The sequence below is a fragment of the Vicugna pacos genome, chromosome 3 (genome assembly GCF_048564905.1).
Source record: "Vicugna pacos chromosome 3, VicPac4, whole genome shotgun sequence".
NCBI lineage: Eukaryota > Metazoa > Chordata > Mammalia > Artiodactyla > Camelidae > Vicugna > Vicugna pacos.
This window is the reverse complement of record NC_132989.1, coordinates 43,170,395-43,197,958: the sequence shown is the minus strand read 5'-3', so window position 1 is coordinate 43,197,958 and position 27,564 is coordinate 43,170,395. Positions and strand designations below refer to the sequence as shown.

The following is a 27,564-nucleotide window of genomic DNA, read 5'->3' as shown; positions in this document are numbered from 1 at the left end:
TATGAGGTTCCTTTTTGTTCTAAATTGAATGAGACCAAGACACCTTATGAATTACCATCTTTTCTCTTTTGTATATTCTTTGTTGCTATTCAGCTGTGATCTGCCTCTAATTCAAACCCTTGAACACCAGGTACCAGAATTTCTTTCTTTTCCAGATCAACCATGGTGGAGTTTTACTCACAGAGGTGTCCTAATTTTGGATCTCTCTTAAGATGATCACAAACTTCACTTGAAGACTAGACTAGAAACAAACTACGAAAGGCAAGGACTGCTGTACTCTAAACACACAAATGAGGTTTGAATTAAAATGACTGTGCAGTACAATTATCTAGACGCTATGAGAGATGTCACCCAAAAGATGAGAAGGGTATAGAGAAGCAAGCTGTTTCTTTACTTCATGGAGGACACACGGAGCATCCAAGGTATGCACTTGTCCATTAAATACACACACCCCTAAACTATTTCCAAGTTGCAGAAGATGGGTTGGTGTTGACTTCAATTTCTTTGAGTCATCTCTATGCACATCAGTGGGAATGAAAAAAAAATCCTTGGGGAGATTTGACTCTCATTGTCTTTGAAATAATTTGTGTATTGTGTATTGGGAGAATTGGTTACCAAGCTATATTTTTCCAAATTCCTTTCATCATTTTTGTCATTGCTTAGTTTGTGAGAATATAAATATGTAGAGGCATAGAAATTAATATATAAAAATCTGTTTAATATATTGTTTATTATGTAGAAGTCAATACTGAATTGATTTTTTTCGGTACTGAATCAATGCTAGGGAAGATTCCAAAATTTTAGGTCAAAAGATGAAAATCCTCTTCACTCCACTGAGCAGGGTTAACAATTCCTAGGAGACCTTTTGCTGATAAGGCACTTCCAAAGTATTAATTAAGGAGAAACCTGGCCAAGTAAGTTCTTTGATTTTTAGTTTTATTGGAAACATCACAAACTATCTTGATGTAAACAACTTTCTGTTGCTTCCCCAACAGAATTCTTAGATTGCTGACTTGGCAAAGTACAATCGTTTTCATTCCTCTCAGATCATTATTTATATAACTCAGCGCTAGCTTTCCAGCATTTCTTGCTTAATGGTTCTTAAAATCAACAATCTGAGCACTTTGGGGAAATAGATTGTGTCATGTTGGGTGTTAAATGGTAAAGCTTTGATGGAGACCATTCCATTCTCTGTTTTTACAGTGCATGAACAGAGGCAATGGGATGGTCAGAACTGCAATGGAAATCAGAAATTGTATCTGTAGGGGCTCTAGATGTGCTCTTGGCAGGAAAAAATTAGCAACAAAATCAACTTAGAAGAAATGCTGTCTTTCTAAGCTTGCTTGCAATTTCATTTTACTTTTGAAGTATTTGATTTCAAAATTAGTATATTCTTGTTATTAAAAAGAATTAAATGCTTCACAAATATTTAACAATACATTGAAATTCCCCTACAGCCTCATCCTCCAAAAGTAACTGTCACTAACAGTTTGTGTACTTTCTTCCAGAGTTTAGTTTTTGCTTTTTATGGGATTCTTCCCTTCCTCCCCTACCTCCTCCCTCTCTTTTTCTTCTCCTCCTCCTTCCCCCCACCTTCTTCTTCCTCCTCCCCTTCATTCTCTTCTTCTTATTCCTCTTCCCCATATCCCCTGTTCTCACCCCCCCACTCCTCTTCCCTCTTTTTCTGACTCTAAATTAGTACATGCAGTATTGGATCAAAGATTCTGAACTTTTAAAATTTTAGTAGATTGTCAATACATAATTTGCCAATCGGTATGTGATTAATTGCTCTGCCAAATAAAGTTGTATTAAGCTACACCTGTATAGACACTCACCAATACTGGCTAGGATCTGTTGTTGGTCTTTGCTAATTCTGTTGATTCTTTGCCAGAATCTTTGTTAATTATGTTTTAATTTAAATGTATTTAATTGTTTTTACAAGTTTCTTGGCCCACAGAATTTCTTCTATGAGTTGCCTGTTCATATATATTTTTTCCCTATTGAGTTAATTGCCTTTTAAAATACAGACTTTAATATAATGTTAATATATCATATATTAATGAGTTAACAATTCCTAGGAGATCATTTGCTATAAGACATTTCCAAAGTGTTAATTAAGGAGCACAGGTCTGTCTAAGTAAGTTCTTTGATTTTTCGTTTTACTGGAAACATCATAAATGATTTTGATGCAAAATACTTTCTGTTGCTTTCCCATATATTATATAGTAATACATTACATATATTAATATAGATTAGGGATATGAAACTTTTGTCTTTTCTCTGTATTGTCTGTACTTTTCTCTGATCGACTCTGTTCTCTTCATTTTGTTTATAGTATATTTTGCATTACAGAAGTTTCACATTTTCATGTGAGCATATGTGTCTGTCATTTACTTCATTGCTTCTAGATTTCACATCATGCTTGGAAATACCTCCTGCAATCTAAGTTTATAAGAGATATTTGCCATTGTTTCCTTTAGTTTCTTTGTGAATTTACTTTTTTGCTTTGTATGTAAGTTTTTATTCTTCAGATATTTTCTAATAAGATATAAGGCATGATTCAGTTTAATTATTTTCCAAATTTCTATCCTTTTCAAAATGGCTGGCTCATTGTGCAACCTGCTTCTTTCCATTTTTCTCTCCACCAATTTGAAATGCCATCTTTATCCAATACTACATTTCCATACAATTGGGTCTGTTTTGTTTTATTAATTCTGGTTGTCTATTTCTGTGCTGATCCTTTAATATATTTGAATATTTAAGATGCTTTCTACTCTCCTTTGTTCAAATTGTGGACCCAACTTTAAAAGTACAGTGGCGATATTAATTTTTATAACATTAATTTATAGACTAATTTGATGAAAAACAATACCTTTAAGTTTTTGTGTCTTTCTACCCCAAAGTAAAACTCATTTTTTAAGTCTCCTCATTGGAATTTTATATTCTTTTTCTTATGAAGACTATGCATTTCCGGTCAGTTTTCCCAGGACGTTTTGTAGTTTTTATTTCTATTATAAATATTTTTTTCACTGTATTTTATAAAATAGAGAAAACTATTGATTTTTGTGTGTTAATTTTGAATCCAGCTAAATGCTGAATACTCTGTTTTCTCTAGTACTTTTATAGTTGATTCCCTTTGGTTTTCCAGACAGTCATGCAGTCTGTAGATATTAATGACATTGCCTTTCTTTTTTGTTTTTCTAAATCTTACTCCAGTGCTCTGTTTTCAGAGTTCTTCCAGTGCAAAGTGAAGCTATTTGTGGTAATGTTAGGTATCATCTCACCCTGCTGCTGACTTTGATGTTTATGCTTCTAGCGTCTTAAATTAAGTATAATGCTAGCTTTTGAGTTACATATGCTATCATGTTAATTAAATAACTGTAAATGTTTATTTATTGAAATTAAAAAAAATCAAGAATCAATAATTGATTTAAAACCAATTTTAAATTAAGTTTTATCACATGCATTTTTGCTATCTATTTAGATGAATATATGGTGAATATTATTAATACAATTCTTAATTTTGATCCATCCCTGTCTTCCTGGAATGCCTATAACTAAATAAGTAAAATTAACCTATATTTTCTTTTTTAAAGCTACATTTCTATGATTATGGGAGCAGTAATGGCTAATTTTATAAACAGCCTGGGAAGCATTTCTCTCTCTTTTTTTTAAAACTGTGCTCCAATATAGTTTAAATAGGATAAGAATTTTATTTCTTGGAAATTTGAAACAGTTTATTTGTGAAATTGTTGTGACTCTGTGATGTTTAGGGAAGTAGCTCTATAGAATTAAAATAACCAATAATCATGGACTGTATTAAATAATCTGTCCATCTCTTCTTGTGCTCATCCTCATAGTTTTTGTTAAAATTTTTATTGGATTTGAATCATCCATTTTATCTTGGTTTAAAGCTTTATTAGATTTAAATTGTGCAAATCTTTCCTTGTAATTCCCTTGATTTATGGCATATTTGTGTTTTACCCTCATGCCCATTCTTAATTTTGTGTTTATTGAACTGCGTTATTTCAAAATAGTTATCCTGTAATTTATTATTTTAGGAATTACTTTTAAGGTTATCAATTCTATTGCATTTCTATTTCTGATTAGTTAATCCTCTTTTTAAAAATTATTACTATTTCATTCTGCTTGCTTTAGATTGATTTTGTGGTTTAACTTCATTTGATTAATTAGTTAATTTTTAATAATTTGCTAATAACAGTGGGACTTTAGAGTGTGAATATTCTTCAGTTTTTTCCATGGTTTGTGTTGGACCATCTTAGAATTTTTGTGGTGATCACTTGCTGTATTAATATAAAAATACTTATATAGCTTTTCTTTCAGGAAAAATAATGTTATTACTCTCCCATTTATATTCTATTACTTATATTATTCTGAATCAGTATATGCCACCAGCTCTTTCATAGGTTTTTCTTCACTTGTGAGATTTTTGTTTTTGATCATCTTTTAGTTGGCTCTATTAAGAATTAATGTATATTTCTTTTTCAAGAAGAGCTTTTAGTGCTTTTATTCCTGAGAAATTACACTTCCTCCTGCTCTTTGAATGACAGTCTGGATGGATATATAGTGTTTAGATCCTGTTCCTTTCCCTTCAGCCCTCCATAGATGTAGTTCCTTTGGTATTTTTTTTTGTTGTTGTTGTTGGCCTTCAGTGTTGCTGATGTGAAGTCTGAGATTATTTTAATTTACATTTGTAGGGGATCTGATTCTCCTTCTCAGGTACTTATAAAAGTCTTTGTTTTTGAAATTTAATAATACATTAGTAAGTATGATTCTTTGTTTTTTCATGGATCACAGTTAGGCCTTTTAAGGTTAATATATAGGTGTCCTTTTAGAAAAGAAATGTTCCACTGATGAATAATTTTTACGTTCTGTTCCCTGCTTTATGTATTGACTACCTTAGAAATTTATTATCTTCATTTCTCTGTTATTTTCCTGAGCATCTCCTCCATGTTGCAGTGTTCTCACCAGTGTTGGCTTATTGTCTTGCTGCTTCCAATTTTCTTATTTTATTTCTGTAATGTTGTTTTCTTCTTAGCTTTACTAGATCCCTTTTATATCTTCTTCAGTTGAAATATCATCTCACTTTTGTTCTCTTGCATCTCTTCTCTTTGATCCAATTACCTATTTAAGATATTTTGTCTAAAATTTTCTTCTGTTTCCTAGAGTATCTCCCACTTCAAAATCTTTTCCTCATCTGTCACTTGTTGGGCATATGCCTTTATTTCCTTAGAAACCCTATCAACCATATTAGATTTCCCCCCTGCATTTCACTGACATTTGATTGATGTATCAGTCAGAGTTAAGTTGCAGATAAAGAAAGCCAGCTGTTTTAAGCACAAGAAATTTACAGCTGGAAAGTTTGTATTACAGCATCTGGAAGGACAGGAGCAGATTCTAGACTGGGTCTTCAAGAATGATCCCAGATCAGCACTCCAGACCTTAAGTACTGTGGGATCTGCTTCCTCTGCGAGAGTCAGGAAGCTGTCATGTAACAGGTAACATATGCAAGACTGGCAATTGGGTAGATGTAGTAGGAGTTTGTGAATCCTGTCCTCCCATTGCTTCAATTTTCATAGTGAAGTTGGAAGCAAAATCATAAGAGTGAGGATGCGGGAGGAGATGATGGAAGTTTGAGGAGAAATGAGAAAAAATAAAATGAATTTCTAGAAGAGTAGAGAATGAACAGACTACAAAAGTGTAGTACGACAGCCAGAGAGCATTAGGAGATTGAGGTTTGTGATCAGGAATTCAAAGTAATACCAATCACGGTAGTTGTGTGTGTGTTTGTGTGTATATGTTTTTTAAAGCCACATCCAACTGCAAAGGTGCAGGCATGTAGAGATTGAAAGGTTAAATTTAACCAAGATTAGAAATTTTCCAAGTATTTATAAGGACGGAGGAGAAGGACAAGAGAGTTACTGATTGAGAATAAAGCTTAAAGAAGGGTGAGAAGTATCAGGAAGGTGAGGTACAGTGAAATGTTGGTAAGATTAATTATCTGGAGTCCTAGTGGAGTCAGAGGATTGCTGGAGTTGTGGTATTAGATGGAGTGAAAAGAACAAAAGAAGGTGATTTTCTGATAGTAGAATATGTGAAATTATCATAATGGAGAGGTTAAAGTTATAATGACAAAGTCTATGGTACAACCATGAGAGTAGGTAGCTAAAATAATATGGAAAACAATATCACTAAAGGAGAGAGGTTCAGGGAACTGAGAAGCTAGGGATTTTAAAAAATTAACTATATGTATATTGAAATCTCCAAAAATTAAGAAAGAGTTAGTCTGGAGAGGAGGACAATGAGCCAGAAGTGAAAGTGTGAAAGTCTTTGAAACACGAGAGTGAATGGCCTGGTGGAAGGTCTGTGGATAGAGCAATATTGAGGGGTAGGAGAAAATATGATCCCGTGAAATATAGATGGACATGAGAAAGGAATGAGCAACAGAGAGGATATCCATCTCAGTCCTGTACTCAGGGATATAAGGGCTGTGGGAGAAAATCGGCCTTCACTTAAGAGGGCTGTGCAGGAAGCAGTGTCCTCAGGGCAATGCCTGGTTTCCCTTAGAGTAAGAGGATAAAGGGAATCAGAGAAGTGGCTGGGAATGTTTGAGACTGTGACAACAATGGAGCTCCAAAAGTCTAGTAAAAGGATTTCAGGAAGGTTCGGGGAAGAGAATAGATAAGGAGCTGGCAGAACCTTATGGGGATTACAAGGTAGGAGATGAGGGTGGACCTAGACATCTGGGGCTGTATAGATTAATATATACAAGACTAAAGGCTGTAGTGAGATTCATCCTGATTGACTCAAGGTAGAAAGTGGTAGCAAGGCTGAATATTTTGGGTGCTTAAAGCTCCCTCTTGATCCCTGTTGATGGAGGCAACAGGAAATGAAGAAGTGGGTCTTTGACCCAGTGTATGGACTCCAACTTGACCCTATATTATAGAGTTAAAAAGCCTAAGGGATGCATTTCTCTGATCTGAACTGTCTGGTGTTTGCTTTTGATGGGAGAAGCTCTGACTTGAACCTTAGAGGAATTGGGATTCTGGCGAAGCTTGTTGTTACTTAGTGTGCAGACTTTGTCACTGATAATCTATGTAGAAGACTGAGGGGAGGACAGGTCTCAGTCTCTGTGAACAGGCCTTCTTGATGCCTGATAATTAGGGATACAGTCATAAATGGAGACTTGTTCTGTTATATGTCAGAGAGTGGGTGGGATCTCTCTCATGCTTACATGGACATTGTCTAAATTGTCCCCTTAAAACTTAGGTGGAAGGTAATATTTTATGTCTGTTTGTGGGGAGCAGTGATGTGTGAGCTAGGATAGCAGGCAGCCTGTAGCCTCAGTTCAGGTATGTGGTTTCTAAACATTTTCCAGATATGATAAATCATCTTTATCTCACTCTGGGTGTGTGTGGGTGTGAGGTTAGGGTAATACATGAGAAAGAAGTATTGCCTTCTAATTCTGTTTGTTTTAAAGATTGTAATGATGGGTTATCCCAGTTAGATTTGCACAAAATAAAGGTGACACAGGTACCTGGTACTGTCTTCAACCTTGCCTAATTGTTAGTCCTTGGATGTGCAAATATGACTCTAGTGGATGCTTGTTTTTTCATCAACGTACAACCTGCCATTGGTATTTTCCTTTTTAGTTAAAGGATGTTATCTTTTCTATTTTGAGAAAACCAAAATTGATCAAGATTATGGAGATGTATTTCAGTTCTCAGCATTTTCCTATGGTTGTGTCCAAATTTCATTATAAATGGAAGAGCAAATATTATTGGAAGTTTTGATTATAGATTATGTTAATACCCTAGTATTATTATAGATGAGATTTTTATATCTAAACCAGATTTATTTTATTTATTTTAATAGACTTCTAGGAGGCTGGTTGTACACACATGCTCTTGTGGTGCCATCTTCTTGCAAGTCCTTGCTTGTGTGTATTGTTCCTAACTGCATAGTTGAGTGTTATGGTTTTAAAGGCTTTCATTTATATGTCACTAGAGTATGTGTTGACAAAAACAGTTATACCAGTGTCAACAAAGAACAGGAGTAACATGATGCCTGCACCTATCCATGCTACTCACATTTTTTATTGACTTGAAGATGACATTCAAAACCTTTTAGCGCATGGCATCATGAACACTGTTACTAATATGAAATATTTAAAATATTTTCAAAATATTTTGAAGTTAAAACATTTGGAGATTGCATTTGTTGCTTGTTGCTCTATAACAAATGACCACAATGGTTTAAAACAATGTAATATTTTATCATGTGCCATATAATAGCTTACAATTCTTTTAGGTTAAAAGCCTGATATGGCATGCCTGGGTTCTCTGCTTAGATTATCACAAGGTTGAAATCAAGGTATTGGCTTGAGTGAGTTCTTTTCTGGAGACTCTGGAAAAATCTTTCTAAACTCATTTTTGTTGGCAGAATTCTGTTCCTTGCAGTTGTAGGATTGAGGTCCCCTTTCCTTGCTGGCTGTCAGCTGGGGGCTGTTCTTGGTGCCCTCAAGCCACCTCTTTCATCTTCAAAGCCAGAGAGGTAGGTGGAATAATGTGCCCCCATCTCCACACCCCAGCCCCACCATCAAAGCTCTCCATGTCCTAATACCTAAAACCTGTGAATATGTTACCTCATATAGTATAAGAAACTTCGCAGATGTAATTTAATTAAGGGTCTTGAGATGGGGGATTATCCTTAATTATCTGGATAAATTTGATGTAATTACAAGGGTCCTAATATGTGAGAAGGCAATGAAAAGGCAAAAACAGAGATTGGAGTAATACAGCCAGGAACCAAGGGATGCTGTAGCCTCTAGAAGCTGGAAGAGCAAGATACAAGTTCTCCTTTGGAGCCTCCAGAAGAAACTGGGCTGCTGACACCTTAATTTTAGCCTCTTCAGATTCATTCTGGATTTCTGAGCTCCAGAATTGTAAGGGAATAAATGTGCATTGTTTTAACCCACTATTGTCATGCTGTGTTACAGCAGCAATAAGAAATGAACACAGCCCAAAATGGGAAATTTCTCCCTCATTGAATCTCACTCACAATTTGGAGCTCTCTAACTTCCTCTTCTGAGACCAATGGGAGAAAACTGTTTTTTAAAAGGTTTTGATCAATTAATCTTTGACAAAAGAGGCAAGAATATACAATAGAGTAAAGACAGTCTCTTCAGCAAATGGTGTTGGGAAAGCTGGACAGCTGCATGTAAATCAGTGAAGTTAGAATACTCATACCACATACAAACATAAACTCAAAATGGCTTAAATACTTAAACGTAAGATAAGACACTATATACCTCTTAGAAGAAAACATGGGCAAAACATTATGTGACATAAATCTCAGCAATGCTCTCCTAGGGCAATCTACACAGGCAATAGAAATAAAAGCAAAAATAAACAAATGGGACTTCATTAAACTTATAAGCTTTTGCACAGCAAAGGAAACCATAAGCAAAACAAAACAACAACCTACGGACTGGGAGAAAACATTTGCAAAAACTGAGACTGACAAGAGCTTAATTTCCAGAATATATAAACAGCTCATACAACTTAATTAGAAAAAAAATCCAAAAATGGGCAGAAGACCTAAACAAGCAATTATCCAGTGAAGACATACAAATGGCCAATAGGCGTATGAAAAAATGCTCATTATTGCTAATTATCAGAGAAATGTGAATCAAAACTTCAATGCGATATCACTTCACACCAGTCATCTAGAGGAGTGCGTCAGGAGCATTCAAGCAGATGGCTGGGTCTGGGGCTCTTCTAAACTAGTTCCAGTGTATAGTTAAAGACGATAAGGTTGGAATAGATATACTGGCGGAACGGATCACTGCTTTTGAGGACTAGGTGCAGTCTATGGACGTGGCTGCGTTCAACAAGATCTAAAATCATTGCCCTTAAATAAAAGCTTGAAAGACAAAAAAAGAAAAAAAAGTCAGAATGGTCATCATGAAAATGTCCACAAACAATAAGTTCTGGAGAGGATGTGGAGAAAAGGGAACACTCCTACACTGTTGGTGGGAATGTAATTTGGTGTAACTGTTATGGAAAACAGTATGGCGGTTCCTCAAAAAACTAAAAATAGATTTACCATATAATCCAGCAATCCCACTCCTGGGCATATATCTGGGGGGAACTCTAATTCAAAAAGATACATGCACCCCAGTGTTCATAGCAGAACTATTTACAATAGCCAAGACATGGAAACAACCTAAATATCCATCACAGATGACTGGGTAAAGAAGTTCAGCCATAAAAAGAAGATAATGCCATTTGTAGTAACGTGATGGACCTAGAGATTGTCATTCTAAGTGAAATAAGTCAGAAAGAGAAAGAAAAATACCATATGATATCACTTATATGTGGAAACTAAAAAAAAACCAAACTTATTTAGAAAACAGAAACAGACTCACAGACATAGAAAACAAACTTATGGTTACCAAGTGAGGAAAGGGGTGGGAAGGGATAAATTGGGAGTTAGAGATTTGCAGATATTAACTACTGAATAGAAATAGATGAATAACAAGTTCATACTGTAGAGCACAGGGAACTATATTCAATATTTTATAATAACATAATTAAAAAATACGAAAATTAATATATGTATATATGACTGAAGTATTATGCTGTACACCAGAAATTGACAAAACATTGCAAACTGACTATACTTCAATAAAAAAAATAAAATTCTCATGGGAACTATTTTTAAAAAAAGGGTTTATGTGATTAAATTCAGCCCACCCATATAATCTCTTTAATTTAAGGTCAACTGATTTGATACCTAATTATCTACAAAATCCCTTCACAGCAGAATTTAGACTAGTGTTTGAATAACTAGGAGAAGATGTCAGCACACCAGATGCCAGGAATCTTGGGGGGCTATCTTCAAATTCTGCCTACCACAGAGATTAAAAACTTTAAAATATTCGAAATATTTAAAGTATTTGAATCCTTCTCAAATACTTTCTTGGTTTCTTTAAGTTTCCTTTCTGATCACAAGGCCTATTGCTTTACAATGTAATAATTTAAAGACCAAAAAAAAAACAAACCGAAAGATTTCCATGGTTCTAATTTAGTCAGAGGACACATGCAGTGAATTTACTTTGGAGACCTGCCTCTGGAATTTTTCATGACTACCCTTTCCCCCAGGGCAGAACTCATGATTCCTTAAATGTGTTTCTCCACTCTGGTCATTACTTAAGTTTTTCAGAGTTACTGCAACCTGTAATCTCTACTTCCTTGATTTATTTAAAATTCTAATCAAGTACATGGTGTCTGGTTGATGTTTATTGAATGAATGAATAAATAGCATTTTTTGTTCCACTTCCTGTTGTGGCGATTTAAGGGTGTGCTTTGGTCTTTCCACAGCCGTTTTTAACTCTCAGCTATCTCAGGCAAGTAGAATGCTATGTCTCTTTGCCTACCTCTATGACTTATCTATCTTATTTTTTTTCTAATTATCATAAAGATTAAATTCCTTTTGGGGTTATATTTCTTAGTAAGCATTTTTTTTCTTTTTCTTCTTCTTCATGTATTATTTTACATTTTTTTTCTTTTACAGTGAACTTTTGTGAATGGCAGGGAGTGTCCAATAAGAGGAAAATTACCTCCATTAGATGTTCCGTCATAGTCATAAACTAGCATTTTATTAAGAAGAATAAAACTTTGTGCCCTGTGAAAAGTTAAAACTGAATTGTATTTCTTTCTTTTTTTGACCCACATTGTATTTTATTTGTTTGTTTGTTTGTTTGTTTATTTATTTATGTATTATTGAAGTATAGTCAATTTATAATGTGTTAATTTCTGGTGTACAGCATAGTGATTCATTTATACACACACACTATATATATATATACACACCTGCACATATATATATATATTCATTCTTTTTCATATTCTTTTTCATTATAGGCCATTACAAAGTATTGAATACAGTTCTCTGTGCTATACAGTAGGACCTTGTTTATCTATTTTATATATAGTAGTTAATATCTACAAATCCCAAATTTCCAATTTATCCCTCCCCACCCCCTGGCCCCCCTGGTAACCATAAGTTTGTTTTCTGTCTGTGAGTCTGTCTCTGTCTCTGTTTTATAAATAAATTCATTTGTGTCATTTTTTTAGGTCCCACATGTAAGTGGTATCATATGGTATTTTTCTTTCTTCTTCTGGCTTACGTCACTTAGTATGATGGCTCCAGGTTTATCATGTTACTGCAAATAGCATTGTTTTATTCTTTTTTATGGCTGAGTAGTATTCCATTATGTATATATATTATATATATACCACAACTTCTTCTTCTTCTTTTTTTTTGGTGGGGGGAGGTTATTGGGTTTATCTATTTATTTATTCTTAAATTTTTTTTACTTAATTTTTTTAATGGAGGTACTGGGGATTGAACCCAGGACCTTCTGCATGCCAAGCACGTGCTCTACCCCACCACAACTTCTTTCCCCAGTCATCTGTCAATGGACATTTAGGTTGCTTCCATGTCGTGACTATTGTAAACAGTGCTGCTTTGAACACTGGGAAAATATAATCCCTGTTAAAATCACACAAAAGGAATACTTGTAATAAACTTGACCAAGAAGGTGAAAGACTTATATGCAGAGAACTATAAAACATTGATTAAAGAAACTAAAGATGATTTGAAGGAATGGAAAGATACCCCATGCTCTTGGATTGGAAGAACCAGTATTGTTAAAATGACCATGCTACACAAAGCAATCTATAGGCTTATTGAATTACAGTTCTTTAAGAGACTCAATGTTTTTATAAATATGTTCTTAATAGTCATGGTATAGTATTTTCAGTTTTCCACCTGGACCAATGGTGGGACACAGGTTAAAAGAAAAAGATCATAAGGGTTTCTGAATGTGCCAAATGCTTTCCCTATAAACTACTCAAATATTTCATAAGGAAAATTTCAGGAAAAGTATGACATTTCTTTATAAGCCCTGCCTGTAGCCTGAAAACATGAAAATTAGGAATTGTCTGAAATGGAAATACAGTGAGGAGATTTACTTGAATTATATCCCTTTAGCCATGCCACCAGTGATCCTGATTTGATGGAGTACTTAAGCACAAACACATTTTCATTTAATGTGAAACCTAATCTTGCTAATTTGCCAAAAGGAGATGTCAAATTAGTGATTAATTTGCTTTCATCAAGATGTTTATTGGAACCTCATTATTTCAGCATATATGCAACAGCTATCATAGTTTCTATATTTTTTAACATCCTAGTAGTACATCCTTGAAAATCTCACCCATTGTACTAATAGATAACAGATAGGTTACTTCGTTTAAATTTCCATTTTATACAGTTGACAATTTTTAATACTAAATCTATGACTGAAAAGGAAGTATATTGAGAAAAATCTAACTTATTATTGATGGTTTCTAAGTACTTTTTAAATATCATATTGTGGGAGAATTTGGGATCAGTTTATCCCAATATATGTGTTTGTATTAATCAGCTATTACCATAGTAGTGCTGCATAAACACTCCAAAACTTCATGACTTACAACAACATAAAATTATTACAGGCTCCAAGGTCTATATTTGACTGCAGATTGATCTAACCTAGAACAGTTGGACCACTCTTCTTAAGGCTGCCAATTGGAGTTGTATCAGCTTTACGTGCCTTTCACTGTTCTTGGACCAGTTTCTGCTCAGAGCATTTTCTTGTGGCAGGGAGCAGTACACACATCACCTTCTAAGATTCCTTTGGTCAAAATCAATCACAGGCCAAGCCTTGAATCCATGGGGCAGGGGAATATACTGAACCCGTGGAGTGGGTAAGGGTAGGAGTGAGTAAGGGTAGGAGTGAGTAGTTATTGAAGAGTAATCCAAACTATCTTGTATGTTTTATTCTTTATGATAAATGGTGTGTAAGATAGAAAAGATCCCTATTTGTGAAATCATATGCAGATACACTATACAGCATCCCTTCTTTTTCATGGCATAGATTGAGTAAATTTAAGTATAAATTTGCCAATCCTTATTTTAGGACCCAAGATGAACTTTTATGTGTTTTTAGCAGCTATTTGTTTCATTTTTGGTTGTTTATTTACAGATATGGATATATTTGGTGGCTGAATAGAGTCTGTGCATTACTTTTTTCTCTAAGAATAAACATATGTCTCAGAGGGGAGAAGAAAAGGAAGTGTGGATGCTCCACTCAGCTGCTGGGCTCTCAATAAATATTCAAACAACTGATTACCATCTTGCAAGTGAGTCCTCTTGTATTCCACCTCTGTATCTGCTTCACTTTGTGTTAATACATATGGTCCTTGAGAAAACACGTGACATTTTCGTTATCATGGTAAGATACACATACCATAAAATTTACCATTTTAATCATTTTAAAGTGTACAATTTGGGGGTATTAAGTACATTTCATAAGGAGAATTTCACCTATTGCTTTATGAGCCCTGCCATACCATCACCACTATAGTTCCAGTACTTTTTCATCACCTCCAATGGAAATTGTGTCCACATTTAACAGTCAGTCATTACTTATCCCTCTTCCTCAAAGAAGGAAGGTCCTGGCAACAAAGGTCCTGGCAACAGCTAATCTGTCTTCTGCCTCTATGGATTTGCCTACTGTGGACATTTCATACAAATGGACTCATACAATATAGGGCTTTTTGTGTCTAGCTTCTTTCACTTACAATGTTTTCAAGGTTTATCTATGGTGTGTGGCATGTGTGAGTACTTTATTCCTTTTTATGGCTGAATAATATTCAATTGTATGGATATACCACATTTTACTTATCCACTCATCAGTTATGGAATTTAGGCAAATAATACTTAATATACATACTAATCGTTTCTAGATATCAGATGACATCTAAAAGGTTAACAGTCTCAGAGGTTTTTCTTATTTCCCCCCTGTTCAATATATCAGCAAAAAGGAACTCTTTTGTACAACTTAGTTGGAAAGGGAAGAGGAGAAACTGGAACACTTTCCAGAAAAATAATAGGAACACAGTGCAGAGTGAATTCTCACTGCCCAATTAAACTGTGATACTGTGATTGTGATTTTTTTTATAACTTTAGTCTAGATTACTATGATCAGATATCATAGTCACTTGACAGCAATTTGGTAGAAAACCAGGAATCAGCAGCTGGTTATTTTAATTGTGACTTTAATCTTGCATCTTTTCCTAATTTGCTGTGACACATGCCTAAGTTTACTCTTTTATAAAATAATAATAATATCCAAATAGTACTTTCCCACTTCTTCCCATGCTTTCTGTGCCAATGTTATATGTGCTTTCCAGCCTTCTCCTGCTGTCCAAAAAATGTTTCAAACCCCAGATCATGTGAGATTCTGGTTTAAGATTTAAAAATACTTCCCTCCCTGAAGGTTTATTACCCAATTAGAATCTGAAAGGGGCTGCATGACTATTTCATCATCCATAGAGTCGAAGAGGAGTGCAATGGAATTAATTTAAAAGCTTGGGAAAAATAAGATATATGAATAAAATAAAAGGAATTGGCATTATGTAACCTGGAGAAATGAAGGCTGAAATCTTTAATACATGAAGGACTATTATATAGAGGAGGATGAATGATTTTTCTCTGTCTTCCATGAGAACAGAATAAGAAGAAATGGATTTAAGCTATAGTATGCAGGATTTAGATTAGAAATAAAAAGCTTTCTAATTCTAGGGAATGTAAAGCATTTTATCAGTGTCCTTGTTAAACCCCAAAAGGGATTTAAGGAAAAGAAAGTGGAAGTGAAGAATTAGTTTTATTGTTAGAAATGTTCCTAAATACCCTTTCTTGTGAGTGTTTAGATGAGGATAGATAGCCATCTATTTTGGATGGTCTCAGCCCTTGAAGAAAATAGAGGGCACCCACCATACTGTCATGTTTCAACTTTGTAGAGTGTCAAGCACAATGCTTTGCAGGTGGGACCTGCTTAATAAAAGATAGTGAAATGAATAACTCCCTCTTCTTAAACACAAGAAAACCCAAGTTAGTGTAACAACTATATGCCCTAAGATCAAGCAGCTGGCTGCTATTAGGGTCAAATTCACACAGTTATTTAAGACAAAATGTAGATTTGAGATAGAAAATTAATTTCTACCTGCTTTATACCAAGAACACTGAACAATCAGTGCAGACCTGGACTCGGGCACACTCTCCCTGCTATGCCCTGGATGCCTGGATGGCTTCTAGATGAACGACTCAGTAATCTATGACTAATTGGTTAAGTGTGCAAGTGACCTGGTTCTAGTGAGACACACACATGCAATACTGAGCAGTTTCTTTCAAAAGCAATAAAAAATAACTTATTCAGTAATTACTCATTGAGTTCTCATAGCACATGCAGCATTACGCCAAGTCCTAGGCAGTGCATAAAAGGGAAAAATGTGTCAGTGAAATAATGTGGAAATAAGCTGTCTCGTATTTTTAAAGGCATCTGGCAGTCTTAAGGCTAAATGTCAGGGAGAAAGCAGGTAGGAAGAACCAATGAAAGCAGCTTTTTTGTGTTTTCTCTGAAGGTTTACACTCCAGCTCTGTTCCTTCCCTGGCACCTGCTTCTTCCCTTTCTTACCTATCCTGGTGGACTGACCCGCTTTCCACCCCTCCCTGCACACTGTTCCCGCTTGTGCTTGCCACATCTCCAATTCTTGGATAGACTTATAGCCTACATTTTCAGTCTCTTGACTCTTCAGATGTCAGGACTTCTGGGCTCCTGAATGGAGTTATTAAAATGGCATTTGAAGGCCTGCTGTGGTGGTGTAGAGTGGGCAAGACTCTGGATAGCACAGAGGTCTTGGACTAGAGCCTTGGGCCTGAATTTGAAGTGCCAAGTCTAAAATCTTATTTTAACTTGTATGACAGGAGTAAAGTGATGATGGGAATTAAAATCTGCCATGGAATGAGGAAAACTGTCAAGCAACGTTGACAGCAGGCACTGAGAAATAAAGAAGAGAGAAAAACTGTTAAAAATGCTAGTTACAATAAATATATAAACAAATTGTCAATTATGCATGATCACCAATAATGTAAAAAAAGTACAATAACAATGATTCATCCTTAAATATGCCAGATTAATTTTGCATACATTTCATTTCATTTCATTTCAATCTCAACTATTCATGTGGCTCTGTTTTCAAAATTTCTTGCTTTTGTAGCTTGGTTGTCTGCTCAGAGCATGTGAAACAGTAGAGAAGGCAGTGTTCACCTGTGGAGTGCCCGCCCATATCATTATTCACACCGTTTGGTTGCTGTTTCATAAATAATGCTGATTAAATTTTTTCCCATTGAAATTGAAAGAGAATATTTCAGTGATATTCCAAAATGCAACAAATAACATATTGTTCTAATTGCCTTAGCTGCCTTCCCTAAAGGGAACACACTTGTTTTCAGGGTGGGCAAATCTTGGTACAATAATAAATTGTTCTTAATGTTACATTGAGAAAAGATTTAATCAGGCTGCTTTCATTTTGGCAATTTCAGGATTTCTAGGTTTCACTTCCTACCTCCCCAGCAAAAAGTAAACAGAGAATATTGGATTTTCTGCTCATCAGATACTTCACTTGAGCATTACTTTATTTCTTTTTTTTTTTGTAATAAGTTTTAACCAAAAGATAATCAAAAGTAGTCTCTCCCTTGGCCATCCCTCTTCCTTGGTCAGGGACTATTTTTAAACTTGATGAAAGTAGTGTTAAGTATGTATTTTGATTTTAAGATTGAAAAATTAATATAGGCACTAAAGGAATCAAATAAAACAAAACTTGGGAATTCACTTTTACAATTAAGGAAAAAAAAAGCAATTTTAGTGGCTTGGCTATCAGATAGGCCTTCCCTGACCCATTTAATGCAATTTCTTTAACCCACTAGTCTCTATCATATGGATTGAACTGTGATTTGTTGTCTGTTATCAATTTAATTTTTTTCCTTTCTCTTGAGGGAGTTATTCCATATTCTTGGCAGCCTTGCTGAACTGCAGTGGAACCAAGGACTTTTATGTATTCAGATTCTTAATTGTAAACATTGTGACAGGCATTGGCAAATGGATTTGGCAGAGTTGATGTGATGTCATAGAAAAGAATTTCCTTTGTTTTATTTAAAAGTGGTTTCCAAGTTTTTCCCCAGTAGGTCTGGTTTTTATCTCAAGCTCTAAGAGAGCCCTTTACCAGATGTCAGAACCAAGACATTATCTTTGACTTCTAAGGATTTTATCCAGGCTGACTTGGTTTACTCCCCTTCATAAATTGAATGCATACTTCTTAAATAACGCTCCATTTCTCCACGCTAATGTTCTGTCTTTCCCTTCCGTTTATCTTGCCCTGTCTATCCTCATCCTTTTTCTTAGACGGAACTTCCTCTTCTCAGTTCCCTTAGCATGAAAGTGATTCTCTCAAACACTATCATCTCGTTGATACATTTTCAAAGAGTTATTGATTTCCTGCCTGGTTTCATCCAATATAAGCAGACAAGTTACAGGTTAATGAATTTGATGTAAGTTATTGGCAGAATCCTAAAACAGAATATTAAACATGTGATTTGTTAGCACTTAGGGAAAAAGTCAGTGATAAATTAGGAGAGTCTGCATGAGTTTTCTAAGAACAATTGGCAAATCAGTCTCTCCTTTAGATAGGTTCCCTGCATTGAGAGGTCAGAGAAACTGGATACAGAATTTTGATTCCAGCAAGATATTTGAAGTTGTTGCTTGAGATGGCTTCCTGGACAAGATGGCGAAATCAGAGCTGGGTGAAATGGCCATGTCTGGCAGAACAGCTATGGCTACTTAGTGAAATTATATAATTTAGAAGGTGATTTTTAGGGGAATCCACAAGCCTCTAGTTTGGCCCAACCTCAATCAGCATTTTAATTTATAGTTGGGATGAGCCATGTAAGGCCTTTTTCTATTTCCTCTTTGATTTTCTATTTGATCTTCAAAGCCCCACCTTAGAAGTCTTCTGTCACCCTTCAGTTTGATTTAGAGATCTCCCCTCTGTACTGCAATAGTAGTTTTTCATGATATTTACCACATTATTCTGTAATTCCTTTTACCCATCTGTTTCCTTTGGTAGGCTGTGAAATTCTTGAGGTCAAAGACCAATCTTATTTAACCTTATATCCTACAGCATCTGGTACTTAGTATTTATCAGTAGGAAGTCTTTGAATAGGTGAATGAATGAGTGATTTAATGTCTAATATAGCATTTCTCTCAAGTAACACAAAAAAGAAGTAATATAATTAATAACAGAATTAAGATTCAGAGAGTTGAGTGGTTGAAACAATGACTCCAGTGAAAATGATGAAGTTCATTACCTCGACTCCATTGATCTTACCAACTACCTTTGATTGTCTCTTACCCCTTTGCTGTTCTCTGATGCCTCCTCATCAAGCTTAATTTCATGGTTGATCATTATAATCACTCCCTTGCCCATCTCTTGCCTCGTCCTTTACAAAACCACAACTCTGGGTAAGTCCAACTCTCTACATGCATCCATGGATAAACACAACTGAAGAAAAGCCCCCTACCCTGCTGACTCACTTCACTCTTTCCTTCCTTTCTTTTCCTTCTTCCTTCCTTTCTTTTCTTTCTTCCTTCCTTTCTTTTCTTTTCTTTCTTTCTTTCTTTTTTCTTTCGCTATTTTTTTTTCTAAAATTGAAGTATAGTCAGTTTATAATGTGTTAGTTTCTGGTGTACAGCATAGTGATTCAGTTATACATATATATTCTTTTTCATATCTTTTTCATTATAGGTTATTACAAGATATTGAATGTAATTCCCTGTGCTGTACAGTAGGACCTTGTTGTTTATCTATTTTGTATATAGTAGTGTGTATGTGTTAATTCCAAACTCCTAATCCATCCATACCCTGCCCCTTTCCCCTTTGGTAACCATAAGTTTGTTTTCTATGTCTGGGAGTCTATTTCTGTTTTGTAAATAAGTTTATTTGTATCATTTTTAAAGATTCTACATATAAGTGATATCATATGATATTTGTCTTTCTCTAACTTACTTCACTTAGTATGATAATCTCTAGGTCCATCCATGTTGCTGCAAATGGCATTATTTTATTCTTTTTTATGGCTGAGTAATATTCCATTATGTATATATAAAATTCCATAAACACACACACACACACACACACATATACATACACCACAACTTCTTTACTCAGTCATCTGTTGATGGACATTTAAGTTGCTTCCATGTCTTGGCTATTGTAAATAGTGCTGCTATGAACATTGGGATGTGTGTATCTTTCTATATTAGAGTTCCCTCTGGATATGTGCCCAGGAGTGGGATTGTTGGATCATAGGGTGAGTCTATTTTTAGATTTTTGAGGAATCTCCATACTGTTTTCCATAATGACTGCATCAAATTATTCCCACCAGCAGTATAGGAGGGTTCCCTTTTCTCTACACCCTCTCCAGCACTTACTGTTTGTGGATTTTTTAATGATGGCCATTCTGACTGGTGTGAGGTGACACCTCATTGTAGTTTTGATACCTCATTTGCATTTCTCTGATAATTAGCAATATTGAGCATTTTTTCATGTGCCTGTTGGCCATCTGTATGTTTTCATTGGAGAAATGTCTGTTTACGTCTTCTGCCCATTTTTCAATTGGGTTGTTTGTTTTTTTGTTATTGTGTTGTATGAGCTGTTTGTATATTCTGGAAATTAAGCCCCTGTCAGTCATATCCTTTTAAATATTTTCTCCCAGTCTGTAAGTTGTCTTTTTGTTTTGTTTATGTTTCCTTTTCAGTGCAAAAGCTTGTAAGTTTAGTGAGGTCCCATTTGTTTATTTTTGCTTTTTTTTTTTCTTCCTATTGCCTTGGGAGACTGACCTAGGAAGGCATCGCTATGATTTATGTCAGGGAATGTTTTACCTCACTCTTATTGATTCATGCACATCAACCTGAAGTGGGCCCTTAATGCTGCCACTGATCATTTTGTATGTCATTCATTTCTTCCCTCTCCAAGTCTGTCACATGGCTGTTTCAGACTTTTTCACTTTCTCCTCAAACACTATCATCTCCTTCTCATTCTTACAGTCAGCTGATGACCTTCCTTCCTTTTCACTGAAAAAATGTAAGCAATCTGAAGAGAATTTCCACATTACCCATCACCTCCTCTGCACCCACATATTTTGCCTTCCTTTAGTTCCTAGAGAGGTAAACTGTTTACAACTAGACCCAAAACCATCATGTACACTGGATTCCACTCCTTTCATTTACTCAGGAAACTCATTCCAGGAATTCTGGGATTTCTCACAGTGTCTTTTTTTTTTTCCGCTTTCTGCTATGTCACATTCACAAGAATATAAAGATGCTATTATTTCTTTGACCTTAAAAAAAATCTTTTGATCTTACTTCTGCCCTAGTTCTTTGCAGCAAAACTCCTCAAAGGAGTATTATTGACAATGTCTCTAATATTCTCTATTAAACCCACTCTAACCAGGGTTTTGCCCCCATAATTCTGTTAAAACTGCTCTTCATCCTTATCTTACCTGATTCGTCAGCACCATTTGGCACTGTTGATGCCTCTTTTCTTCTAGCTGATACACTTTCTTTCTTTGGCTTCCGGATACCACTCTATTTTGTTTTTACTATGACTTTACTGGCTACTCATTTTCAGTCTGTTTGCTTGTACTTCTCTGCAGCCTCTTTTTTTCTCATGAGCCTTAGAATTAGGGCTCACTCCTTGGTTTTCTTTTCTTCTCTTTCTGCATTTATTGCCTGATAATCATGATCTTAAAATTCATCTGGGTACTGATGACTCCCAAATGTGCATGTCCAGTTTAGATCTCCTTCCCAAATGTCTGAGTCTTACAATTGTCTCAGAATGATCTCCCCCTGCCAGATCTGCTCCATATGTAGCATTCCCCATCTCATTTAATGGCACTTTATCCTTGTAGTTTTTTGAGGCTAAAAACCTTGATTTTATCTCTCTTTCTCTTACACTGCATATTCAGTACATCAAGAAAGCATGTTGACACTACTTTCAAAATATATCCAGAATCTCATCACATCTCATCACCTCTACTGTTACCACCCTAGTCCCCGTCTCTAGCCTGGATTATTGCAATAAACTCCTCGTGGCCTCTCTGCTTCTACTTTTGGCTCCTTCAGTCTGTCCTCCACATAGCAGCCTCTACTCAAAACCCTGCTACATTTCGTGTAGAGTAAAAGTCAGAACCTTACATGTGGCCGCTGCAAGGTCTTACTTGCTTTGCCCTTCCTCCCACAACTTCTGCTTCATCTCCTCCTTTCTCACTCTGCTCCAGTCACAGTGGCCTACTTGCTGCTGCTCAAACTCAACAGTCACATTCCCACCTTAGAATCTGAGTTGGCTCTTCCCTCTGCCTGGAACACTCTTCTCCAAGATACCTGCATGCCTCGTTCTGTCGCTGTCTGCTAAGATATCACCTTCTCAGTAAGTCTGCCCTGGCATACTGTTAAATATTAATGATCACATACCCTACAGTCCAATCCCTGGCACTTCTGGTTGTGCTCTACTATTTTTTGTTCTTTATACATAACACTTGTTTATTTTCCAGTATACTATGTTATTTACTTATTTACCAGATTTACTGTTGTCTTTCTCTCCCTCTAGAATTTAAAAACTTCCCAATTATATGATGGAAGAGTTGTGACATACCATTTGCTTGTGAGAAAAAACAAGAGTTTTAGTCAGTTGTAAATACAAGGCATTGCTATCCTTTCATTGCTAAACAAGTTCAACATTAGGTTGTGTTAATAGTAAAGGGAAGTAATCGTATTTCTACTTGGTTTACAAATATTTATTAAATACCTCTTATGTGTTAGTAACTGTCATAGGTTCTGGAATTACAACAGTGAACAAAACAGCTAAAAGTCCTTGACTTCATGAAGCTATCGTCTAGTATGTTTTATTAAATAAACACTGCTGTATCTAATGTAATACACTGTATTCCATATGGGCCGTGCCTGGCCAATCATGTCACATTTCCTTTGGTCATTACTCTTTGAATAATACATCACACAGGTTAGGAATGTGGGCTTTGGAATCAAGAGACAAGAATTTGAATCTTGTCTCAGTTTGACCTTGGAAAAGTTACTTAACTTCTTTGAGCCCCAGTTTCCACATCCATAAAGTGTGGGTACTAATATCTCTAGTAAAAGATCATTTGCTTAGACTGTCAGGGTCTGACCCAGTCTAGATTAATATTTCTTACTTTAGATATCTTAACTCCAAAAAAACCACAATGATTTACAAAAGACAATTTTAGTCTGACAGTTTTGGTATATAACATAAGCTGTCACATATGATAAGAAATAAACAAATTTAATATGCATAGATGTCTTACAAAATCTTTTTTATGACTTAAATGCCATGCAAATCACTTAAAGAATTTATTGCTTATCTGTGGATGTTTTGAATGAATTTGTTTACCTGTAAAAGGAAAATATCACATGAAATAGGAATACTTAATGATGTAAACATTGTGTATGTAATTAATATACTTTGCCTGCTAAATTTTTACTCAAAAATCAGGATTTATAAACCATAGTCATTTCCTTAAAAGAAAAAAGTTTACAAAAGCATCTGGTAATTTTTTTCAAGCACAAAATTTATTTTAAAAACATGAAATTTTTTCCTAATCTGCAGGAAGAGGTTTGGTAAAATCACTAGTCATTAGGGTTTGCTTTTTCTGGAGCAGCCACAGGAGAGGACGATACAAGTCTTCAGAAAGATCAGGCAGGGGCCACCACTTTCCAGTGCCTTCCTTCCTTTTCATGGTTGTCTCCCAACCTGCTCATCTGGAGTAACTTCTGCTCACCAGTGAATACATTTTGTTCCATAGGATTTATGAAGTTTTCACAGCATCAAAGAGCCTCGTTAGAATCATTTTCTAACCATCCTTTATAATCCACACCACTTTGTCCATTTTGTCACCACTTTCCTGTCCTTTGTAGCCTTGGAGATCACACCATCTCTTAGCACAGCATACTGAGGCAAAGTGATCTTCTCTTATTACATGGTGTGGCTAAAACTGGATGATCATGAAAAACTTTTTTTTAAAGAATAAACTAGTAATTTGAATGCTTACAGTATTTAACTGCAAGTAAATTATCTTCTGTTACACCATATACAATTGTTATGAGGAGTTTAGGAAATAGTAATTGTATAAAGAACAGCATAATGCATGGCACAAGGTAATTGCTTAATAAATGACTCCAATTATTATTATTGTGCAAACAGATTAGTGTGTATTTAGAGGAAAATTCCCAGGATTGCAAAAGAATTCAGTGTAACATGATGATTTTTTTAGAAAAGTAATTATCTTAATTGTTTACATACAGTTATATATTAGTATTTCCTTTAGAGTTCTCTTCATACAATATCCATATTAGCTGATGAATTTCTAGGTGACAAGAACTATGCCACTCTAACTTGATTTTTTTCCAATCTCTAACCAAGCACTAAGAATTTTGTAGGCACGTTTTGTTTGTATTAGATAAAACTAACTGAATATGTTTCTTTCCACTGAAGGAGATTGGGACTTTCCAACGATTCTTGGAAATCATTAATTTAGGATTAATGATTATCTATACAGAGACTCTATACTGCATGGCTTAATGTTAGATAAGGTCAGGGATCTACATTATTCATTCATTTATTCAGCCTGTCATTTTCAAATCATTCCATAAACATACATTAAGCATTGCTTACTCCTTATTAAGTATACTAGATGTTGAGGAATTAGATTAAAAAAAACTTTTAGGCTCTATTATTAATATGATATATGTTTGTGCTGGAAGACTATTTAGATACGAGACATTTGTGCAGGGTTTAGTTCATGTGAGCTGAGGAAGGAGACTAGATTATACTGTAAAGTTTTATCGTGAATATACTTAATATAAATGCATGCTTATATTATTTTTTTTTTTAGTTCAAGTTGTAGAAAACCCAATCCAAACTGCCTTAAGCAAGATAGGGAACTTATTGGCTCATATATCTGAAAAGTCCAGGATATTTCTTGTTTGAGTACTGCTAGATCCAACGTATTTATGTAATCAGAACCAAATCACCTTTTTATCTTGATTTTGCATCCTTCTAGAGGTTAGCTTCCCTCTTAGGTAAGATAAGTTTTCTCTTTGAGCTGCCTTTAGCAGCTCAGACTTAACATCTTTCGTATTGAAGAAGGGAAAGAATTCTTAGCCGGTACCCATGGCCAAAGGCTTGGAACTTTCTGATGTGGATGTATTCTCTTTGCTTAACTGATTACTGTGCTTGAGGGTAGGTGGGTGATTTCTAATTGGCCCTCAAGGATCAAATGTCCACCTCTAGACTTGGGGATGGAATTGGCTCCATCTGAACCACTTAGTCTGAGAGTTAAGAAGTATCACATGGCCCATTACTCAAGGAAAAGGGAATGCATGATGAGCAGTCACACAAGGATCCACAGCAAAGATCCGGTGACAGGTGTGGGACTGTTCAAACTGATGGGGCTGGTAACAGAGAGTAAAAGGGCTTCAGATTAACATTAATCTTACATCTTTTGCCATTTTCATTGGTGATCAGACACCCTATCTAAAAATACTGTCACTGTGCTTTCACTTTCTTTAATTGTATTATGAAACATGTCCTTTTTTCAGTGTTTTAGGGCAAATATGTTCTTAATTCCTATCATAAGGGATTATCCTATTTGCCTATTTGTAAATTATTTATATTAACCCAAGGTCCCTTCCCAGAAACTCTGGGTAGACATGGAGGTTTTGATGCAAACACCTAAATGAAGAGGGTGAATCTAAAGAGTCTTGTTCTCTTTCCATTGCTGGATGTGTGACTATCCATGAATGTGCATTTCAGACAAGGAATTTTCCAATTTTTGTAGTATCCCTGCTCCAAATATCCCTCTTGAAACTTCTAAGGATGCTGTCCTTACACTTTATTTAAAAACAATTGCAACAAGAGCTATAGCAACACAACAAAACACTCCATCTACCTTTAGAGGTATACTAGAAAGATGCATATTTGGTTATTTTTGGAGGGGAAGAAATGTACACTTGAATTCAACATTATGTAAAAATTTTAGGATGCATTATAGACACCTTCACTCTGCTGTACACTGAATTTACAGACTCATACGATTATCACAAAACCCAACAAGGCAGATCTGACCTCTCTTTTTCACGTTTTTCAAACGTCTGATCACTCTTGACTATGTTTATATTTAAGAGAGAAGCAATTAAATACTGATTGGAATTGGTGTATTTGGCTGGAGCTTATAGACTAGTGGATATCATCAAGATGGTAAACAGGATTTTCCTTCTGGATGTGAGTTTCTGTCAATTTTTATTCTGGAACAATTCTCCTCGGAAAGACGGTCTTCCAACTTCCTGTCTGGAGAGCGTAATGATGGCTTTCAGCATGAAACCTGGGCCAGCAGAGGGGCTTGGGAGTTTCACTGTTTATTCTGAAGATGAAATGTAATTCTCTAGTTTTCAGCAAGGTCTCACATCCCACCCTCCTCTGTACTTGGATTCCCGATCTAGAGTCCTCTGGTTCAGTGTTTTGTTGAAGGTGGGAGGAGTATCTTGCCTGGTTATGGAGGAGGGGACCCAAGCTTCTTACTGCTCCTTGTACAGACTTTCCAACTGACTTCCCTAATGACTGCTTCTTGCATATCCTGAGACTTTCCAGGATTGTAGGATTGAAATCACTTGCTTCTCATTTGTATTACGCTGTTGTAGACTTAATCTTCCTGTGGCCTGTTAAGTCATTTACTGTGTCTCTATCCACTTTCTACTTTCATATGCTATTTGGTTCAGAGTTACAGAGATCCTCAATTGTACTGAAGTTATAGTTTGTTTCTGTTTTTTTCTTATCTATACTTTTTGATTGTGATTTTTAAAAAAGAGGACAAAAATATTTTTACTATTTTAAAGTCAGATGTCATCTAATTTATAACTCTCTTGACTTCAGTTTCCTCATCTGTAAAACGAGCTAGATAGCTTCTAAAGATGTAAATTCCATCATCATCATTGTTTTCATAATTATGTAAGTATGTGTGTGTGTATTTGTTTGAATTTCTAGTTCATTGAGTTAGGATAAGTTTTTCCTGTTGAGGAGGCCTGAAAAACTAAAATATCCTGTATGTTAATTAATTTTATTTCAGGTGTAAAAGTACAAATCCCTTTGTATCCACTATGATGTTACAGGATGTCCTATGTAAAAGCAATTAGTCAATTGAAGCATATTTTTTAAATGGGACATCAACCAAGCAGACCAAACCATTAAAAGAGAAATGTAATTGTTTATTAACTTCTCTAGCATAAGATCCTTAGAGCTTTAAAAAAAAAGTGACTTTCTAAAATGCTAAACCTAATCTTAGGTGACGCAACTACTTAATTTTTAAAATGGTTTAAAAATACTAACTTTATATGAAACTCTAACACATTTTCTTTTTTTAGATAAGCCATTTATTCTATTATGATTCAAATACTAACTCATAAGTTAGAGACTCAATGATTTTTAAAACAGTCTTTAAAAGTTC

General features: G+C 35.2%; 1 long non-coding RNA gene across 2 annotated transcripts in view; it reads left to right on the top strand.

Moving 5' to 3' along the window:
- LOC140695426 (uncharacterized) overlaps positions 1-27,564 on the top strand; it is a 185,532-nt gene that overhangs the window by 70,667 nt on the left and 87,301 nt on the right. Inside the window, exon 2 of one of the 2 annotated variants that reach the window (XR_012071122.1) lies at positions 156-422. The exons of the other annotated variant lie outside the window; for it this stretch is intronic. This is a non-coding gene — a long non-coding RNA (uncharacterized lncRNA). The remainder of the gene's footprint in view (positions 1-155; positions 423-27,564) is intronic. 2 annotated transcript variants of the gene reach the window in all.